The sequence below is a fragment of the Pleurodeles waltl genome, chromosome 5 (assembly GCF_031143425.1).
Source record: "Pleurodeles waltl isolate 20211129_DDA chromosome 5, aPleWal1.hap1.20221129, whole genome shotgun sequence".
Taxonomy (NCBI): Eukaryota; Metazoa; Chordata; class Amphibia; order Caudata; family Salamandridae; genus Pleurodeles; species Pleurodeles waltl.
In genome coordinates this window covers 476,992,431-477,015,956 of record NC_090444.1, presented here as the reverse complement: position 1 = coordinate 477,015,956, position 23,526 = coordinate 476,992,431, and positions in this window count along the sequence as shown.

Genomic DNA, 23,526 nt, shown 5'->3' with positions numbered 1-23,526 from the left:
GTCCCAAAACATGATTGCAAGATGTGGACTGCTGTTGTGGTATAGTTGTTCAAAATGTGACAGCCTAATCACGCTGGTGTCCCTTAGATATGTACCGCTGCAAATGAATAGGAGATGGAGACATACCCCCGTGTACAGACCCCTGGTGGACTTGGCTACACTGGACGACAGGCACATTATACTCACCTATGGACTGGACAGGGCCACAATCACAGAGCTGTGTGCCCAGTTGAAACCTGACCTGATCTCAGCTAGCCGTCATCCCACTGGGATCACCCCTCTTGTGCAAGTTCTATCAGTGCTCCATTTCCTGGCAATTGGTTTTTTCCAAGTAACAGTAGGCTTGGCAGCAGGAATGTCACAGCCAATGTTCTCAATCGTGCTGGCACGAGTCTTGTCTGCCTGATAAAACACATGTGCAGCTACATTGCTTTCCCCCAAGTGGAGGATTTGGCCACTGTGAAGGCATGGTTTTATGTGATGGGACATATCCCCAATATAATTGGGGCGATTGTCAGAACACATATTGCATTTGTCCCCCTCTGGTAAAATGAACAGGTGTTAAGGAATCATAAGAGTTTCCACTCCATTAATGTGCAGATGGTGTGCCTGGCAGACCACTACATCTCCGTCAATGCCTAGTATCCTGGGTTGGTGCATGATGCCTTTGTCCTAAGGAATAGCAGCATCCCAAATGTGATGTCCCAACTACAGAGGCACAGGGTGTGGCTAATAGGTGAGCCTTGGTCCCCACATAGTGTATGTTGGTGTATGCCTATGCTGTTGGCCATATAGGATAGTGTGTGGCTAAATGCTGTCCCTCAGTATTTGCAGGTGACTCTGGTTACCCAAACCTATCATGGCTGCTGACCCCTGTGAGGAATGCCAGGACAAGGGCAGAAGAACATGATAATGAGGCACGTGGGCAAACCAGAAGGATCATTGAGAGGTCAGGTTCAGGTGCTTCCATTTGACAGGTGGATCCCTGTGCTACTCACCCAAGAAGGCCTGCCAGATAGTAGTGGCATGCTGCATGTTGCATAACCTGGCCCTCAGATGCCATGTACCTTTTCTGCAGGAGGAGGAGACTGGAGATGCCCCTGTGGCAGCAGTGGACCCTGAGGACAGTGAGGATGAGGAGGCCGAGGATGAGGATGTGGACAACAGAACATTGGTGATACGTCAGTACTTCCTATGACTCACAGGTGAGACAATGCAACTTCACATTTCTATGACTATAGGTGTATACTGTGTGGCATTGGCATGCTGGCATTACCCACTTCTTTCCCCTACTTACTGTTACCTATGGATATTCATTTTACAGAAGTTGGTGATATGTCAACATTGTCCTGATGTGATCACAACAGCCAGAACCAGGTAATTAATTCTATGCTCATACTATGTACAGTTCATTTGCAATGGTTGAAGCTGTTTCAATCAATAAAAATTTTCAATACATGAAATACTAGTAGTCGAGTTTTATCCAAGGGTGTTTATTGTTGTGCCTAAATATAGAGGTGAAAGTACAATGGAATGGGGTGATGATGGAGGAAAGTCCAGGGTATTGTTCCAGTCTGTTTGTAGCACAGGTGCAGTGTCCATGGGGACATAGGAAGGGGAACAATGGCAGTTCAAGGTGGACAAGGTGACAGAGTGGCAAACAAGGAGGACAATCAGGAGAGTCTCACATCCTGGTGGTGGTTGTGGCAAGTGTCTCTGGCTTCTGTGTGGCTTACAGGGAACGTTTGTGGGGTGGTTCACCTTCTGCAGGGGAAGGGGTGCTGGTGGCCTGTGGGTCCTGTGGTGGGGCCTCCTGGCCACTAGCGGCAGCGGAAGTGGATGGCTGTTCAGATGACTGGCTAGTGGTAGGGGCCCACTGGTGTGCTGTTGCCTGTCTGCCAGCACCCCTGCTATGGAGATCAGGGTGGTGTTGATGGCCTGCAAGTCCTCCCTGATACTGTCCCTCCTGCAGCCACATGTTCTCTTGCACGTTGTCTAGGATCTGGACCATTGTTTCCTGGGATTGTTGGTAGGCTCCCAGAATCTCGGAGAGTGCCTCCAGGATAGTCGGTTCCCTGGTCCTGTCCTCCCCCTGGCACACTGCAGTCCTCCCATTGTCCCTGTTTGCCTGTGCCTCTGTCCCCTGAACGGTGTGCCCACTGCCACTGACCTCAGGTCCCTGATTGTCTTGGGGGAAAGGTGTGGTCTGGAGTCCCTGTACAGGTGGGCACACTGCTGATTGACGTGTCCTGGGGACAGAGGTGTGGGTTATACTGGGTGCGTGATCTGGTATTTGTTCCTGATGGGGAGGCTCTGTGGTAGTCTGTGAATGGGGTTGGGTGACCGGCTGTCCAGTGGTCCCTGATGGGCTAGGTAGGTCATCTATATCCAGAAGTCCAGAGTTACTGTCATCACTGGGGTGGACTGGATAGTGGTGGCACCTCCTCTCCACTGACATTGGCTGGGGTACCTGTGGGGATGTAATGATGTATTATGCTTCAAATGTATGACATTTGTACTTCTGTAGCTTCCCCTCTATAGTTGGTGTTACCCTGCCAGCTTTTGCTTGTGTATGTTGGTGTATTGAGGGATTGTTAGTTTCCCTATGCTGTGCATGCTTTATTGATGAGTGTCTATGCAGGGCTGGGAGGGGTGTCCATTCATTGGTACAGCATGCAGAGCCTGGCATTGGGATTAGTGAGATGTGTTGGTGGAGTGTGTGGGATGTGGTGGAGTGATGGGAGTGAGGGTGTGTGATGGCATGCAGGTGTCGCGTGGGCTCTCATTATCCTAAATGAGACTACTGGGTTTCTAGGCAGCAGGATCGATAACGGTGTGGGGGACTGAGTCTGACCCACGTGTAAGGAACTCTGTCACCCTAAATCCGTTTTTTGCTCCGGCTAACTAGCAGTGCCTCATTTCTCCCACGGGGAAGAAATGATTAGGCAGCCGAGCGCATGACATCTTTGGAACTTCTCAGGGAAGTCGTGGTCACTCAGATCCGAACCAAATCTCTCATTTACAATATGATCTCATATACAAATGACAAAGACAGTATAAGTTTTATATAATGTTTTAATAAAACGACTGTATTTTAGATAATAAGGCGTGAGCCGCAATAACCAGAACAATACAACATAGTAGGATTGATATAGTCACCAGGAGAGTAAAACATAAGAATAAAGCTATCATATTTCCTAACAGTTTCTACTCTCCCTCTGCTTGTTCTATTTAGAGCACAGCATGTTAAGCTTCTAGCTTGCCTTTCCGAATCACCGGGGAGACATACACCCTCATACCTGAGCAAAGGCCTGAGATCTGGTTCAGCATCTGCAACGAGGCAGTCAGCGTCTAGCTGTGGGTCTCTGGTCGGAATCTCCCTCTTGCATGTATTGGGACAAGGAAGTGATTTTATAACTAGCATGTCATTGTGATCACAAAATGTCCCTACGCAGGAATGCCAAATCTAAACTCCTACCACGTCTATCGGCAATGTACCAGACTGTATCCTTGACTGAAGCACAGAGTGAATATGTTATGGAGAACTCCAGTGCTGAAGTAGGCAAAACAGTGTGATATGAATAAAAAACAACACCGTAGAACTGGCTATTTGAAAAATAACAGTACGAAGCCTAATAAAAGCATTTAGAGCAAAGTGCACAAGGGCTCTAAGCTGTCAGCAAATGAATAAAATACTTTCAGGGCAAAGTGCACAAAGGCCTAAAGCCTGAAGCTAATGCGCAAAGTATACGTAAAACTAACCACACTACACCCTCCCCTTGTCGGTAGCAAGTGGTTCCAATAATATAAAAGCATGCCCCAAATATAAACAATATATTTCGACAAGGTAAGAAGACAACAAAGTCATAAATTTAGGAAACATGTGACGAGAAAGCCAAATTCAATATAGTGTCAATTTAGCCAAAGAAAAAAATCCGATTGTCAGACAGAAGCAATAGAACGTAGCAGCTCCTCCACCTCGGTATATGTTAAAATCGGAAGATCCACACCACAAAGTACCATGGAGCCCCATGTTCCAAAGCCCCAAAACCATTCAGGGCGGCACCCCGTGCAGGGCCTATGAAAGAGACAATACCATCTTCCTCCAGGAAGGGAATCTCATAAACTGCCTCACGAAGCAAACGCAACTTTAGTGCACAAGTCTGGGAATGAGCCCTAATCGGGAACATCAACAGATCAGGATCGACCACTGGAGGGCGCTGCAGTGAGAGACAGAAAGCCAGTGCATGTTCAAATGAGCACCAAAGGCACCGAAACATGGGTTGCACACAATCCAAAACCGGTCTGAAAGACAGAGACCAGTCACACTCCAAATGGCCCAGGAGTGTAGCTCCAAAATGCTGCATCATGCGTTCACGACACAGCTGCGCTGACGGGAGCAGCAATATAGGATCTCGTCATGGCGGGACAGCCATTGTGAAAAAATAGCAACAATAACAAGACTCCAGCCAACAAAGCCAAAGTAATCGGGAAACCCCCAAAAATGCTTCCGAAAATAGAGTGAATAGCCGAAGGTATCAAACCGAATATGGAAGAGAAGGTGTGAGCGAAACCAACACCAAAGGCTTTGAAAAAATGAGCAATACCAGCAGTGCTGGATGCATTAAATATACGTCCCACAAGTTCACCGAAGTGACTTGGAAAGTTAGTATTCAAAAGGGACTGTATCTCCGCCGATGACCTTGCCACCTGAAGTGCGTAGGTCTCGCTAGCAGATGTAAGGGCCACATGCTTTTGAAACAATAAAGCTTTCAGCCGACTCAACTTGTCGAAATCAACCTTGGAAGTAGCAATATGAGGCCAGATGTCCGCTACATCCCTAATTTGAGTGGGGGGAAACAACACATTCCCGCAGCACGTAACGGCCTTGTTGACAACGACAACGTAAACTATGCCGGCACGCATGCCACAGCAGCGTTCGCTGTTAAGAACAACGTAACTGCCGTTAGAAAGCACCCGGAAAGTGTTTTTAATAACTGGGACTGGAACACCCTTTAAATAACAAGCTAAGTTAGCAATCGAAGCGTTACACGCTCCGTGCAAGGACAGCTGTTTACAAACCATGGAATGGCTGACAGAAGCTTCGCATTCGCTACCGCTAAGAAAAACCTCCCTCAAACCATTAATACATCTGTATTGAAAGGGAAGCTCCCACACCTCGTGTATGTAACTGTCTCCCAATAGTTCATATCTACCCACTGGAATGTGCTTCAAACAAGAAGTAAATTGCAGAGTGGAGATAGGCAAATTAATAACCCCATGAATCAACCACTCAGCTGACGGAATCTCAGCCACCGTGAAAGGCAGTTTCTCCAATTTCTCAATATGCAACATAACATACGTCGCTTCCTTTTTAGCCATCAACTGTTGTTGACGAGTCAAATTAAAGGAGATAAAGATCTCTTTGGCACGAATGTGCTGCCATGGAACGCGACCCGCCTTCAAGGTCTGAAGAGTCCAACCCAGCTGCATGATGGACCGCGTTTGACTCTGCCCATGATATAAAGAAGACATGTCTGATTTAATAATGTCAATAGCAGAGGAAACAATGCTTGCTGTCAATCGTGTAAACACGGTCAGAAAGGGTATGCATGCCATTATCAACAACAGACAAAGTCTGCAGCAGATTTTCTTGATCAATCTGTCTCAACCGGGTTGCAGCTTCCTGTTGTGAAAGTTTCCAAATCTCATTATAAACATCATATAAAAACCTTTTCTTCCGTGGTACCTTGGGACCTGACAAAAAATCTTGTAAATCAGTATCATTAGACAGTAACTTGAGATGTGACTTAACTGCATCCAGCGTGGATGACTTCAACCATTGTTGACAAAGCTTCCCCACGCTGTACGTAGTTATAATATCAGCATATTCTGGTGAAATGTAACGAGGGTCTGCCCTACTAGTCCTGAACCCCCCTGAAGAGGTGACAAAATGTTGATGACACTGATTAGTGTCTACAGGCCATAATAACCACCCGCCCGGATGTAACGATGAAGCGTTAAGCGTACCATTCTGGACCCAATGCGTAAATTCACTAAAAGTAGCATTCACATAGTGCTGCCAGTTGTTTAATTTGGAAGGGACAGGGATACTAGGCAAAGTCAACTCTCTAATCGTCGCCAAGCCCAAACAGCTAGTCTGTTGTACCGTGTCATTGAGGAAAATCATCTGCACAGGGATAAGACATGCTCTAAATAATGGATCCCTGCCTTGCATCTGCCAATTTTTCGTACCCCAAACACTTTTCAAGTCAACAGTCTTTAACCAGTATTCATATCCCTCGACCGAAAGTTTAGATACAAACAAATTTGAATATAGTAATTTAGTATCGGTCAATAAAATTTGCTTATTAAAATACGGTGCAACTTTAAAATAGTAAGACTTAGCATTCCGCTGATCATGCCCAGAAAAATATGCAAATTTATCATAATACGTTTTCGAACTCCCTTGTGGAGGAGTCGAGCAATGTTCCCATTGCACATAATTAAATATGGACTTAGGGCTACTAGCTTTATGAATAAAGTGGTGTCCATAATAGTTGTAGCAAAACATGTCACCATGATTATCTCTAAATTGGTAACCATCTTCATCGTCATAGACAGTATAATATTGCAAATCCGTTAGCATAGAATCTACTTTCTTCACATCCCAATCATCAGAAACAATGCCTGGTATAACAATAACATTCATTGATAACTTGAGGACATACGGTATTTGAATCAATTCAGTGGGACCATATGTATCAAACATTACTTTATCCCACACAATCCCATCCGGAATCGGTATTGCAGAAATGTTCACATTGGACAAGTCTCTTCGAACCATATGAGACGAACAATGTGGTCTCAACACAGTCTCCACGTGCTCAATGTCAGATCGATCAGGAAGAAAATGACCATGTATTACTAGAAAAAAAGTAACCACAAATCCCAACCATAAAAAAAGAGTCATTACAGTCATAAAAAGCCACAAATAGTTCCAAGGAAAAACTAAATATGTGCGTTTAAGCCAACTCAGCAGCTTACGTGGACCTTGGACAGAAGACATCGAGGACGAGGAGCTGGACACTGCTTCATCAGCGTCGTTGAAGCAGCCAGAGGCAGTTCTTGGAAAAGGTGCAACTGTGAACAAAGAAGCAGATGAGGCTCTCTCCTAGGCACGCTATAAACCACATGTTCAGAAACATCAGTAGAACGTACAGCAACTTGATCAAAAGATTCCATATTAATCGTTGTCTGTGGAACAATCGCAAGATCATCTTCCACCCTCCCCAAGCTCGGAGAGGAAACAGCGTCGGTGTAAATCACCTGCAGCGGGACTTCTTCCCCAGTAGTGAGAGGGATGCCGGAACTACTGGGTGTCCCTCTTGGTCTGCTGTGCAGAATCGGCCACATTTTGTAACTTGACATTATCAATAGAAACAAAGCGATTTCCTTTGGCCCCTTGCAGCGGCGGTAAAATCACAGTTCTCGTACCGCTCACCCCTAACACAGGGACAGGTGCTCGATAAGAAGGACCAAATTCTTTCTTTACTGCGACCTTTTCACGCACTAGATCCCCAATCCTGGGTATCCAACCAGTAGGTGTTACTGGCTCATCCTTAATTCCTGAGGAGGCAGCACTTGCAGAAGAGTTATCTTCACGGAATTGTTGTAAATCCTGCAAAACAGTGACACGATCATTTATGTCAAAGGGCGTAACTGCCGCCTCCACACCAGGACCATCTAGATCAGGAACATACATTCGTGTTCCAAACAGGCACTCATATGAAGTACGACCCCCCAGTGACCGTCTAGGCAAGTTATTAAGTGCTCTCTGTACTCCATATAGGTGGGCTAGCCAACTACGACCCGTACCTATATCCCTGGCCGTTAAGGATTGCTTTAAATCACGATTGAAACGCTCCATGACAGAATTTCCCTCGGGATGAAATGGAGACGAGAATTGGAGTTGGACCCCCAACGAAGCCATGGTGTCCCGGAATGCCTTAGAGGCGAAAGCAGGGCCCTGGTCCGAATGAAAAGCTGCAACTGCAAATGTATCGACAAAGATGCGCAAATCTTTAATAACAGTCCGAGCGTCAGCCGAGCGTTGAGGCCACACCCACACAAATCTGGAGCACGAATCTACAGCAACCAATATATATTTGTATGCACTATCTGGTGTCAGCGGACCACAATGGTCCAAGTACACACACTGTAACGGTTTGTTTGAAATCAGAAGGGGCGTCTGCTGCGGGCGTCTAGCCGACGATGCTTTAATTTGTTGACAGACGTCACAACAAAGGACATACTGCTTCGTCTCTTTATAGAGACCAGGCCACCAGTAACGAGCCTGTAAAAGTGAAATCGTGGCAGCCACACCAGAATGTGCAGATGCCACCCCTTCATGTGCTGCAGAAATTAATCGAGGTCTCTCAATTCTATTGGGAATTTCACGTACACCAATGCCTGCAATATTAACAACAGCATTTAGCGCACTACTCAAGCAGTAACTATATTTAGAAGGAAATCCTTTAGGAAACGGTGTGCCATCAGCCGTAGCTTTTATGGCAGCCGAAATCTCTGTGTCTGGTTTGGAACTCGAACGAGTCACTGCGGCCACAGTGGCGACAGCCACTGCCGACTTTGCGGCTTCATCAGCCAAAGTATTCCCAGCAACGTGTATTCCAACGCGCTGGTGTCCAAGTGTATGCACAACATGGACCTTAGGAAGCGTTCCTTTCAGATCCGCAACCTTACCCCACAACAATTTATGTTTAATGGTGTTGCCTTTAGAATCTCTGAACCCATTCAACTTCCAATAGTGCAGATATTCATTGAAAGACTGTACACAGTAGTAGGAGTCACAGACCAGCAAGGTCAAATTCGCCGGATCCGCGTGCTCCAACGCTAACAATAGAGCTTTGAGCTCAGCCAGCTGTGCCGTGCAATCTCCCAAGGTTTTAGTATAAGTATTTCGGGGGCAGAACACTTCCCCCTCCATAGTGCCGCTCACCACCGCACATGCAGCAGAATACTGTTGTTTAGTCCCAACCGCTGGTTGCGCAGAGCCATCGGTATACATGACCACTTGATATTGGTCAATAGGCAATGTGCCAGCAGGAACTGGGTACTCCATTTCATATTGAAGAAATTCTTGAGTCTGCAGTTTAGGATCAAATATGTAATCCACATCAGTGGCTGTCAAAGACGTAGCCCATTGTATCCATCGCAGGTGTAAAGCTTTCGAATTAGGAACACTCGCTTTTGTAACAGCCTCTAAGGCCAGAATCGGGGAAACGACAATGATGCGTTGGCCCTGGGCAAGCGGTCTTTCTTTAATTACAGCCATCTGTACTGCAGTGAGTATTTTCTCAGTCTGTGCAAATCGTTGTTCTGCAGCAGAATACAAGTGGGACTTGTATGCAATCGGGACTGTCTCACCCTCATTAAAGGTGACATACGTAAACCCAACAGCCCCAGGTATTACCCTGATGACTAAATGTGTCTTATTGTCCCGTGTGTGTAAGTGTTTAACTGCTAAGAGATCAGTCTGTAACTCTCGCAGTATGTGTGTATGCTCAATCGTCCAAAATCTACTCGAAAAATTCGGGCAAATCAGTTCGTATAAGGGTTTTATACGCATAGCATAGTCAGGAATGTAAGTTCTGCCAAAATTCAGAAACCCCAACAATGACTGGAGCTTCCGAACCGTATTAGGAGGCTGCAATAAAGCACATTTCTCCAAAAAATGTGGTGCTAGGCTCTTGCCCTCACTCGATAACTCATATCCCAGGAAAATGACGCTGAGGAAGGCAATCTTCGATTTCTTAAAATTAAACTTATAGCCAATATCAGCAAATCCCACAACAATGCGCGATACGCGCCTTAGATGTTGCAGAATCTCATCGTCTGTCAAATATATGTCATCAACATATGATAACGCTTCAGGGTCCAACTCGTGCAGCAGTTCAGTCACATGAGCCGAAAACAGTCCTGGGCTATTCTTATACCCCTGAGGCAAACGACAAAAAAAATTCTGAGAGCCAAACGCACTGAAACTGGTATAGTCCCGACTTTCGAGCGCTATATTTTGGCAGAAAAATCCATTCGAGATATCCAACGTTGTTTTGTATTTCTTACGCACTATATTGTTCATAAGCGCTGCGCTATGTGAATTCTGTATTGCATATGTGCGTGTGTGACTATTCAAATGTCTGTAATCCACCACTATCCTATATGAATGGTCCGGTTTAGCAACCGGAAATAAGGGATTATTCATCGGCGAGACACAGGGCTCAATTACACCCTGGTACTCCAATTGTGTAAGAATTTTCCGAACCGATGCCCTTGCCTCAAATTTAATAGGATACTGCGGCTGTGGCTGAGGTGTGCCCTTTATTGGAATTACATGATAAGGTGATTGTCTATCCCACCCCACATTATTTCTATATAGGGCGGGAGCCTGTGCTAGAGCCCATGTTTTACCATAGGACTCCGCTAGCTCTCTCTGAACAAGTGGTGAGAAGGAAGGTACAATAACATCCTCCCCAACTGGACAGTCGCGAACAAAGTCAGGTGGCCAATCCTGTTCGGCCAACAGAACATCATATGATTTTACCACATGGTCCCAAAAGATGGCGTGTACAATGCGGTCAATGTCCCCTTCTAATCAGAGAGTCACTTGATATACTCTATCAGGATCAGAGACTCGCATGTCCGCCGTTTCGACTTATATGAAGTCATCAGTGGCTTTCACCTCCAGATGCTCTAGAAGACTCCGGCGAACTATTGTGACCTCTGCCGCGCTGTCTAACAGTGCTAACGCCCATGTCTTGTTCGTCAAGAGAACTCTCTTCTTGAGCGGCATGTCTAACTGAGACAGCTGCCACTTTTTTCTTTTTAAATTGCTGTTTTTGTTGCAGCGGTTTCTCTTCTTGTTTAACAGAAACCTCCGCTGAGCGTTGTGAATCCTGTCTCGGTTTCACGTACTCCGTCCTCCGCTCTGACCGCCCACCTCTCTCACTTCTCTTCTCTGAGGAGTCCTGAAAGGAACGGGATTGGCATGTATCAGTATATTGATATCTATCAGGCATCTTCAAATTATCCCTATTCCTGAGATTATACCTATTCTGCGGGGTCTCCGGTTGCGGAGACTGTCCCCCATCTGTTTTAGGTGTTTGCTGTTTCTTTTCCCAGCGCTTTTTCGTACCCTCAGGTTGCTGTTGCTTAGCATTATCTTTATTATTTTTACCCTGCAATTGGGGTTTCTGCGGTCTAGCCCCTAGGCTATCGCGACCAATACTCGAATATGTCTCAGCTATTATTCGCGGAAGTTCCCGCTCTTGATCAATCTGCGGAACATCCCGAAGACGCATTCGCACGGCTAGTGCTACTGCCTCTCCCTTGAGATTACTCAAAATAATAGAAGAAACTGCAGCAAAATTGCCCATTAACTGCATGCCCAAATCTAAGGCAGGGGGAGCCCCATTGTTTAAGCACTTCCGGTAAATTAGCCAAAGTCGGTGTACCGTGTGCTGTAGAATAGAGCGCGGCAAACACCGTGCCCCAGGTATTACAAAGGTCCACCGGAGGAACCATCCCATACGGCAAACACATCGTCAAAATTCTATGTTTATCCTGAGGTCCCGTATGGGGAAATACTGCTTCCAGCGTATTCATTTTTTGCGCCAGCCAAAATGGAGTTTCCTCACGTTTAGCCGGTACCTTGCCCATAACTGAGTGTACAGTGGCCGGATTGATTCCCGGAACCACTGCTTGAGGGTGCGCCGGAGCAGCACGCGCTGCATTAGTATTTAATGTCTGCATCACAAACTGAACCAGTCTTCTATATGTTGTAGCTAAGTCTATATATAAACGACGCACATCAGCCACTGCCAAATTTGCAACCGCAGGATATGGTGTGTAAGTAGCCAATAAAGGCCAGGTCGGACCATCATTACTCAACGGACCTAACCTCACTTGTGCTACTGTATGTGGGAGGGCGCCATCAAGCCAATTATGGTGTTCTTGATAAGATAGAGGTATCTCTAAATAAGCGTAAGCCCTGTATTGTACAGGGGCATTTGCAACAGTGTATTAGTGAAAAGTATTTGTACCCCCACCAACTGCTGGAAATGCAACCCAAGAATAAAAAAGTTCTGTCCTATAGGCTGCATGGGCATCCACCACAAAAGTGACTGGACCCCCCTGGACTGTTAGTCCATGTGCTATCAGATGTCCTGTGAGCGGGTGACGCATATTGATTGCTATATTCACTACATTAGGATTCGCCATTTGCAAAAAATAGCTCTAGGTCAGAGAAGGCACACCAATATCGGGGTTTTTCCTTTCAAAGTTCAAGCTTGAACAACCAACCACTAAGCAATAGGACGTACCTATCCCATGGTGGCGGAAACCCTCAGTCCCACGGACGTCTCCGCGTACGGAACCGAGGAGTCAAAATATATATGAGACCGAGAGAGTCAGTCGGACCTAAACATTAGAGCCAGACCAATCGTTGGCGGCGCCATGTCACGTGGGCTCTCATTATCCTAAATGAGACTACTGGATTTCTAGGCAGCAGGATCGATAACGGTGTGGGGGACTGAGTCTGACCCACGTGTAAGGAACTCTGTCACCCTAAATCCGGTTTTTGCTCCGGCTAACTAGCAGTGCCTCATTTCTCCCACGGGGAACAAATGATTAGGCAGCCGAGCGCATGACATCTTTGGAACTTCTCAGGGAAGTCGTGGTCACTCAGATCCGAACCAACTCTCTCATTTACAATATGATCTCATATACAAATGACAAAGACAGTATAAGTTTTATATAATGTTTTAATAAAACAACTGTATTTTAGATAATAAGGCGTGAGCCGCAATAACCAGAACAATACAACATAGTAGGATTGATATAGTCACCAGGAGAGTAAAACATAAGAATAAAGCTATCATATTTCCTAAAAGTTTCTACTCTCCTTCTGCTTGTTCTATTTAGAGCACAGCATGTTAAGCTTCTAGCTTGCCTTTCTGAATCACCGGCGAGACATACGCCCTCATACCTGAGCAAAGGCCTGTGATCTGGTTCAGCATCTGCAACGAGGCAGTCAGCGTCTAGCTGTGGGTCTCTGGTCGGAATCTCCCTCTTGCATGTATTGGGACAAGGAAGTGATTTTATAACTAACATGTCATCGTGATCACAAAATGTCCCTACGCAGGAATGCCAAATCTAAACTCCTACCACGTCTATCGGCAATGTACCAGACTGTATCCTTGACTGAAGCACAGAGTGAATATGTTATGGAGAACTCCAGTGCTGAAGTAGGCAAAACAGTGTCATATGAATAAAAAACAACACCGTAGAACTGGCTATTTGAAAAATGACAGTACGAAGCCTAATAAAAGCATTTAGAGCAAAGTGCACAAGGGCTCTAAGCTGTCAGCAAATGAATAAAATACTTTCAGGGCAAAGTGCACAAAGGCCTAAAGCCTGAAGCTAATGCGCAAAGTATACGTAAAACTAACCACACTACACAGGTATGGGAGTGATTATTGTTTTAAGTTGACTTACCAGTGTCCGGTCCTCCGCCAACTCCGGCGGGTCCCTCAGGATGCAGTATTGCCAGTACCTGCTCCTCCCATGCTGTTAGTTTTGGGGGAGGAGGTGGGGGTCCACCGCCAGTCCTCTGTATGGTGAGCTGGTGTCTTGCGGCTATGGAAAGTACCTTCCCCCGTAGGTCGTTCCACCTCTTCCTGATGTCATCCCTTGTTCTTGGGTGCTGTCCCACGGCATTGACCATGTCCACGACTCTCCGCCATAGCTCCATCTTCCTTGCTATAGAGCTCTGCTGTACCTGTGCTCCAAAGAGCTGTGGCTCTAACCTGACAATTTCCTCCACCATGACCCATAACTCAGCCTCAGTGGTGCCGTGGGTGTTGTGTGATGTGTGTTGGTGAGGGTGTGTTGGGTAATGTGGTGGGGTGTGTGATGTGGAGTGCGTGAGGGGTGTATGGGTGTAAGTGGTGTGTGTGTCTAGTTGTCTCTGTGCTCTCCTTCTCAGTCTCCTGGTGGCAATTGTTGTATGTAAGGGGTTGTGGGTAATGTGGGTGTGCGTTTTATAGTGGTGTGGGTGTGGTGTGTGTATGGGTGTCAGGTGTGTGTTTTTGGCCAATGTAGTGTTGTTTTGTATGTGGGTGTCCATTCTGAGCACGGCGATGTGTACCGCCAATGGTTTACCGCTGTTGAATGTCCGCTGTGGTGATCTGTGGGTCATAATGTGATGGGCGTTGTTCTGTTGGCGTAACGGTGTGGGTTTTTGGACCACCAGTTTATCACTGACCTTTGGTCTGGCGGATTTGTGTATGTGGCTGTATTCAGACGGATAGGTGTGTGAGTGTCATAATATGGTGAACGGATATTCGCCAGTGTGGCGGTAAGTTGGCAGCCGTTAGCATGGCAGTGATGAGGGCCTAAATCTTATCAATATTTCAGCCATCATGCCCATATGTAGAGCCACTTCAAATGTGGTGAGGTGGAAGGGACAAGGATGTGCTGGATCCTTACTTCACATCTTTTAATATGGACTTGTGAGCCCAGGAGACCGTTTTTTTCCTTTACACTTTTCGCCTGACCTTGGGATTTCAGGATAGTGTTCGGAGGTGAAATTTGGAAACACTGTAACTGTACATTTGAAGGGCTGCATGTGGCAATTCAAAGACTCATTTTCAAGGTTACCTGCGCATGAATTGTAAGATTTCATTCAAATACCGTTGTGTACTGTTAGGCGTGCTCCCGGCTCCCCAGCGCATGGTGCAATGTCAGTTAAATGCGCTTTCTGAAAAGGCTTTAAAATATTATTCAAGTTAAACGCACTTCTAGAAAAGCTTCGAAATATTATATAAAGAAGGCCATGCTCGGCTAGTGACATAACTTTGCTTAAAGGCTATTTCGGAAGTTTGCCTACCTTTGCTCATTTTGCCCCTGTGAGGCAACGTCCTTGAGGTTATCGGATATCTATCTACTTGTAGGATTGTCTTATTCATTATTTGGTAAATTTTCTAAAGTCAAATGCAGCTGACAATCGCCTTGTTTTGCAAGCAAGACTAGTGCTGTCACTTATTAATGCAACAGTGCCATCTTCTGGTTAACCTTGTACTTGCAGCGATGGGCACGCTTTTCTTCCTTTACAACCTATTCTGGGGTGTTTATTATTAGTGCTCAGCAAAGTGTCGATCAACACATTATAAAGACAATTTTTCAGCTAATCTCAGCAATTAGCACACTTTAATTTCTTCTGCATGCCTCAATTTCATCTGCAGGTCAGTGCGCTTTTTAGTCAAAGTGCTAATTTATTTTCAGTGTATTTTTGTGTTTTACTTACTACTTTGTTTATTGGTGTTGTGGTAATTTTAGCCATTTGTTTTTGTTTTTCACTTTCTTTCTTCTCTTCTTTCTGTTGAACAGTATACATTTAAGTGTTACATTTAACTGGTTTATTCTTTGGTGAGTGAGAGTCAATATGATGCAATCAGTTACACCACCTACACTATTTCTCCAAGAGCCAGGGGAACCACCACTTAGATGGAGATTGTGGCTCAGATCTTTTAATGCTTATTAAGGAGACATCGATGGGCAAAGGTTTCGACCTGATAGAAAAATTGTTGCACTATTATCTTGGGGTTGAGGGACAAATGTCTTTGATCGTTTAGCAGAAATTAATCCTGGAGAAGCTGTAGAGTTAGATGAATTTCAGATTGCAGGAAGAAAATTAGAAATTCATTTTGAGGGCCGAGTTAATCTGGTAGTATGCAGACATCAATTTTTCACTGGAGTACAGGCGCCGTCTGAGTCCATTGATACAAACATTAAACTCTTAAAATGTTAGCCTCTTATTGTGAATTTGATAACTTTACATAACAGCTCATAAGGAAGGGATCAGTTAGTGTTGAGGTGCAGTTCTAAAAAAGTACAAGAAAGATTATTAGCATGTAAAAATCCTACCCTGGATGAAGTGATTGACATTGCAAAAAGTATCAAGTCCTCCAGGAAGACTCCAAACAATTGGAGTCTAACACACAACAGGTAGTCAATGTAAATCAGAATGTTAGCAAAGGACCAAATAACAAGTTACAGCAGTCAGGTCCAACACAGTTTAGTTCAGCATCATAATATACAAAAAGCCATGGTATCATTAGATGTGGTTCTCTAAATCATGTGTCATCATTCAAAAACTGCCTTGCACTTTCACAAGTATGTTGGAAATGCAACAAGATTGGACATTTTGACAAAGTCTGTAAAGCAGGTAAACGTTCTGGTACCTATCGTTAGGATGGTTCAAGAGGGATATCCATTCATACAGTCCAAAGTGTAAAACCAAGTTGCATGAAATAGAAAATCAATTAGAACAACTAGTTTTATCTGTGAATATTGATAAGTGATGAGAGTTTCACTAAATGTTACAGAGACCTTTTTGCTTATTGACTCAGGTGCCAGAAGACCCATTACTGACATCAACAAATGTAATGAAAAATGGCATGATCAAGTATTACTATCTACTAATGTTGTAACTATAGATTTTAAAGGGAGAGGAATTAATTTGCAAGGGTATGTTTGGACTACTATTGGCTTTTCCAACAAAACAATCAAAGGAAAAGTTTATGTAACAAAAAGGAGTAGTTTCTAAACAAAAGATATAACGGATTTCTGACTTTCCTAAAGTTTTCAGTGACAAAGTAGGTGAAATTAAAAAAACTCAAACATATCATTAAGGTTAAAGAGGGATCCGTTCATGTCAAACACAAACTGCATAGTGCCCTCTTTCAGTGTAAGAGCCAAGTTGACAAACATTTTGTCCAAAATGCAAGAAGATAAAATAATTGAACCAGTAGATGTTACTTTGTGGTTATCTCAAGTGGTTCTGGCAAAGAAACGTTATGGAGAATTAATACTTTGTATAGATTTAAGAGCTCTTAATGATGCCATTTGGGTGGAAAATGTTCCACTGCTTTGTACTGATGACTTAATCACAACAGTAAGTCAGGCCAAATGCTACAAAAAAATTGGATTAGAAAGCAGCATACAATCAGGTGGTATTGGAAACTGGATCTCGTCATCTAATTGCTTTTGTAACGTCTTTTCAGTTTTGCAGCACACCATTTGGTCTGGCCTCTGCTGCATCAGTATTCCAGAAGCTCATGGTCAAGATTTTGAAAAGGATAAATAATGTGGTGGCATTTTCAGGATGCCATTTAGGTATTTGCTAACACCTTAGAAGAACACATTAAGAATGAAAATGGTGTAACCGTGAGGAAAAAGAAATGTGCTTTTGAGATCAAGGAAGTGGAATATTTGGGACACATTCTCTCATCTGAAGGTGTCAAACCTAAACCAAGTTTGGCTGAGGCAATTATGAAAGCTCCACATATCAAAGATAAAGATCAGCTTAGGTCTTTCTTGAGGATTTGAGAGTGTTATTCCAAATTTGTAAGGAATTACTCAGATTTGACAGAATGTATCAGGAATTTATTGACGAAGAACACATATTTCATTTGGTCACCTTCATGCCAACAAAGTTCTGACCTTAGTAAATCACATATAGTATCTACACCTGCATTACAGACTTAGGTGGCAGGTTGCAAAACATTGGTAACTGTAGATGTGAGTACATATGGCATTAGAGCTGTCCTTTCACAATAGGATGGAAACAAAGAAACAGCCTTTGGCTTCGCTTCCCGAAGATTAACTGAAGTATAGACATGATACTCTGTAATTAAAAGGGAGATGCTAGCATGCACCTGGGGAGTGGAGAAATTTAAGCCATACTTATGGGGGAGATTGCTTTATCTTCAAACGGACTATCGTCCTCTTTTAGAAGTTCTCAGAGGTACCAAGATAAAGAAATCAACTGCTAAGCAGTGAAATTACTTTAATTTAATTTTGAAGTAGTATATATTCCTGCAGGAGAAAATTGTAAAGCAGACTGTTTGTCAAGGTTACTAATACATATTCAATGAAAATATGAGGAGGAAGAAATCAAAGGGTGTATGATTGCTAGGGTTGAAGATCACATTGTATGTGAGAGTGTACATGAATGGTGTAATGCTAGGAGGAAAGATGAAGAACTACAGGAGGTTATGAAATTTGTTTTAGATGGTTGGCCCAAAGAAATACGTTTGAAATCCAACTTACAACCATATTGGAAAACTGCAGAAGAGCTGCCCATGGAAAGTGGTGTACTTGTTAGAGGTGAAAAGTTTATTCTACCTTTGTGTTATAGGAAAAGAATCATCGAAACTGCTCATGCTGATTATTTGGGCATGACAGCTACCAGGAGACGATCAGAACAAAATGTTGGTGGCCATTCATGAATAGGGAGGTAGATGAATTGGTATGAGAATGTTGTCATTGTTGTATAAGTGATAAAAATTTGGTTACTTTTGTCCTGGAACCCAAAGTTGTATTAAGTCCAGAGAAGGTATGGCAAAAAGTTTTGATTGAGTTCTTGGGATCATTTCAGGTGTTACCTATGCAAATAAGATACTTCATTCTAATGATTTATCAGTTGTCTAGATGGGTAGGGGTGAAAGTAGTTGCTAAGCCTAATACACCTAGGCCCATATTTATACTTTGAAAAAGTTTAGCGCTGACTAGTGCCATTTTTTAACGCCACCCGGTTGTCATAGTTATACTATGATGCTGGGTGGCGCTAAAACTAGGTTAGAGTCATTTTTCCTGACGCTAACCATTGTGCCTTGTCATAAAGTAAAATGACGTTAATGGAGGAAAAATGACTCTAATCCATTTTACTACATGTAAACATGTCGCAAAACGGAAATGCTACATTTTTGCCTGCAATAGCGTCACAAAGAGACGCTAACAGAGTAAACAGTGCAAAGAAGAGGCAAGATGGACCCAGAAAGCCAGGAGAGACCCAAGCGAGACCCCAGACAACCAGGTACCAGCCAGGAGGACATTGACAAGACCCAGGGGAGAGAGAAAAAAAAGAGAAAGTGGTGTTTAATCGCAGAGGAGCATGAAATACTGCTGAGAGAGGTGATGGAGCACCAACATCAACTCTTCCTCTCCTAAAAATTGCCAATTGGAAGGAGAGAGGTAATTTGGCAGCAGATAGTGGACAAGATTAACAGTGTGGTAGAGGTCAGGAGAACTGTCAATGAGTGCACGAAACGCTGGCATGACTGCAAGTGGAGGACAAAGGAAAATATGGCAAGGAACAGGAAGGCAGCACTGCAGACTGGAGGTGGAAGTCCAGCACCACAAGAGGACCTGGATGAGATGGAGGAGATGGTTGCAGTGGTCATCCTGGAAGAACTGGTCACTGGTATCACAGGACAGAGCAGGCTACCAGGAAACAACACATATACAAGGTAAGTTACATGGGGGAAAATATGCCAAAAAGTCAAGTGCAAGTAGGGGGAGGCACATAGGTTACACACAATGCATGTCAGCCCTGCAAATCAGGCAGTGGAAAGGTCAAAGAGCCAGGGCATGGGCTGTGCAGGGGCAGCCCGGGCACACCACATTACCAACAACCTCTGCTTGGGGGTTCACCACCATGCCAAGGCTGGTGGAAATGCTGAAACAGACCAGTAGGGTAGTGTTGAACATAAACCTGGACAGCTGGTATTGCCAGTATGTAATCTGCAGGAAACTGCCCAGTGCCAGGCCATTGGCCCAGGGGGCATTCCCCATTGACAACAGTTGCCACTACCACCTGTGCATTTAGGAAATGGCAGTTAGGTGCCTATAGGAAAAACACACTTGAAATGAGGGTTTAGTATGACTACCTGATCAATCCCCATGAAAGTAGCATCAGGCCCGATCCGTTTGGAAACTCCTGTCAAGTGGTCATGTCCGTATACTCATTAAAAAGGAGGCACTGTCACATACATAATGATGTACACATCAGTAATCTCATACCTATGCAGCCATCCCTGGGTTTAGCCCTGTGCCTGTGTCACATTAGCTACAATGCCACCATGCAGCATCTCAGGTATCATAGTGCAGGGAGGACTGCATTGAGGGGGAGGACATATGTGTGTAGGAAGGACACACCTGCACAGTCAAAAGATGAAATGGAACTCTGCCAGGTGCATCAGTGCACTGCAATGTAGCACACATACACAAACATCAACATGATGAACTAGCAGTGGTAGCAAGATCATTGTGTCCTGGCAATGCCATGCATGGGGTGGTGGTGTGGCATCAGCACAGCAACATTCATTGCAAGGCCTCACCATGCAAATGGAAGCATAGGGAGTGTTGATGAGGACAAGAAGGTGCCAAGCCACAAATAGGACATAGCTCACACCTAGAAGATGTGACGCAGATAATTGCACAAGCTGCCCTTCCCTACATGTGACATGCAGGTGCGGCATAGGGATGAGAAATTGCAAACATTAAGTGCAGGAACAATGTATGGGAACCGAGATGACAATGAGCCGCCAACAGGAAGTCAGTGATGTCACATATCAACTGCCACAACACAGACACACTAATTTTACAATATCTCATTGCAGAAGACGATGACTCTCCTGTGGATCTGCCTGTCCTAGACTACCCTGATGACCTGGATGACCAGCTGACAACCATCAGCCAGGAGACCCTCCAAGATGTCCTGGGAAACCTCCAGACACCACCTTCAATTGCAAGGAGGAGCATTCATGTAGCAGTCATCCCAGAGGCCCCACCCACCACCCCAATAGTACGACCTGCCAGCTCCAACACAGCTGAGGACTCCGAGGACACAGGAACCATGTTTGACAGGACAATAGTGGGAGTCCAACGGGACCTAGCCAAAGAGGTGCGGTGGGAATGCAAAGTATGGCAGCCAGCCTTGAGGGTATGTGCATGTGCATCATAACGGCCACTGAACAGACAGCAGCCAAACAAGGCACTCAATCCCCACTGCATGGAGTCCAGCAGTATCTGAGGGACCTAACCACTGTCATGAGGGAGTTGACACAATACCTGCCCTTCCAATCTCGCTGCAGCATGCATGACAACAAGCAGGACTCCATGCACCGGGAACTGGCCTCCTTTAGGACCAACATGGCTGCCTACCACAGGGATGTTACTGCCATACTAAAAAATCAGTATGGCAAGCCTTGCTGCAAGTGATGCCATATGTAGTTCCACAGATGGCAGCTGCCTGGAATTTGGTGTCCACTTCTCCAACCACTGAAGTGTGTGTGGCCCCCTCTGCCTACCACCACCATCAAGGCAGAGGAGACAACACACACATCAGAGGATGAAGATGTGGAACAGACCATCTTCACCCGTAGGAGTTCCCGGTAGCACCAGCCCATGCCACATGAGCAGTGATTTCCCTTTGTCCTGTGCTTGACATCATGCCAGTGTTGCTACAGTTGGTGATATGTACTCTTTACTGACACACTGTTAACCTTTCCACTATGGACTGCGATTGTTTCTCACTACTCAATTGGCAATTCATGTTCCCCTACACTGAATGATACTTTACCCAAGCATGGCCAATGACAATTCCCTCAACCCTGGACTTGTGTTGTATCACAATTGAATGGATTTCACTAATGGGGTCACAGACCTGGACAATGTAAATATTGCACTACAACACTTGGAAATAAACAACACCTGCACAACCAGCATGTCTCTGTGTAATGTGACACATCTACTATGCTGTAGAATTGTGATGTGTGTAACATGTCTATAATCATGTCAGTATAAAAGTGCAGAAATATGGGGCACATATCTACGCACAAGGTACCTACATGATGAACACCAATGCTGGACTCGTCGCCTACGAGCACTGTGTATGTGAAAAATGTTGAACACATGTATGCCTCGCCCACTACATACGGCAGGAATGGCTGTGAAACAGTGTTCAGGCAATAACGTCAGCTGGGAGTACCAGTGGAACACGTTGGTGTGAAACAAATATACTTAACCTCATCTGAAATTAGCTCTGCTCAGTTTAGCAGTGTTGACATGAAATGCAGGTTATAGGCAGATGACCCACAGTGCCCAAAATTCCGACACAGGATCCAAACAATGGCAGCTTAAAAACCACATCTACCTGTCCAATACATGCGAAACATAGTCACCTTGAGTGGTGGGTATACTGAATGGCAGATGCATAGCATAGAAGATGTGTTGTAGCTGCCAATGTGACAGCTCAGTTGTAAGTGGGAATGAACCTGTCAAGAGAGGTATCTGGATGCAGGATGGAATCCCTTGGCCAAAACACAATTCTCACTGTACACTCATGAAAAGACCCTGAGACCCAAGCATGTGACATATGCAGTAAGGGATTACCCAAACGTTTATTATATAGGTATAAAACTGAACTTAAAACTATGAAAAACGCCTATCCTAACCTAATCTATCTTACCTATACTTTACCCACAAATGGCCCTAACTACCCTATGCTAAACTTACTTACCACATTTAACAACACACTCCGAACATTGCCCCCCCCACCTCCTTATATCACGAGATACATGCAGTACAACATATACTAACCTAAACATATACTACCTAGTCCTAAACAAATATATATTTTTTTGTATATATTTTTTAACACATAAATGCCCAACTTTACCGCCAACCCCCCACCCACAAACTAACATGTCATAATTTGAAAGCCTACCCCCCAAACCTACTTATCCTATCTAAACAACTGCCTAATCTAACCTATCACTAACCCCCTAAAACCCACTACAGAATATGATAACGAATGAGGAAGGAGGATACTGAACTGGGGGTGAACAGGAGGCATCAGTTCATAGGTTGGCCCTCTTGAGTGTCCTCTCGATGACCTTCAGTCTCTTGGAATTGCAGTCCACCTCCTTCTTGAGGCTATCCAGCTTCTTGAGGACCAGTTTCATATCACTCTGTAGGTCCTTAATGTCCGGCATGTCCATGGTAGCAGGCGTGCTGGGCTGTGGTGCTGATGTAGAGGGTGTTGCAGGTGGGGCAGAAGTGACGGTGGCAGCTGTGGCCACCTGTTTTGCAGTGGTGCTTGGTCAACTCTGAGTAGACAGTGTGGGTTCCCCCCTGGCTGAATGCATGCCATTCCCCAGTGGCTCGCTCCTTCCAATAGCGTCCTGCCATCCTGTGGTACCCAGACTCCACTGCCGATAAGTGGCGAAAGCAGACTGTCCTATTCTGGAACACCCTGAGTTCCTCACTGTCCATGTTGGCAGCTGTTAAACTGATACAGGCAACCATCAGTGTCAGCATTGTGTGATGTATGTACAGATGATACTCTAACCTCGGTTTGCACATGCTCTCCAAATCACATTCCAGATAATGCAATGTCCCCGACGAATGTAACGGCAACGCTGCCTACCCATCATGTCATTGACACCAAAGCGATACACAACAAGATTTGGAACCAAAAAAACGCATCTGTGCATTGATTTATTGCAATGTGTCACAATGCAAAGGCAGCAACAACTTCACATGTGCCAGGACCACTAATCTTCATCATTTGAGTCAACTATAAGCCACACAACACCAGTA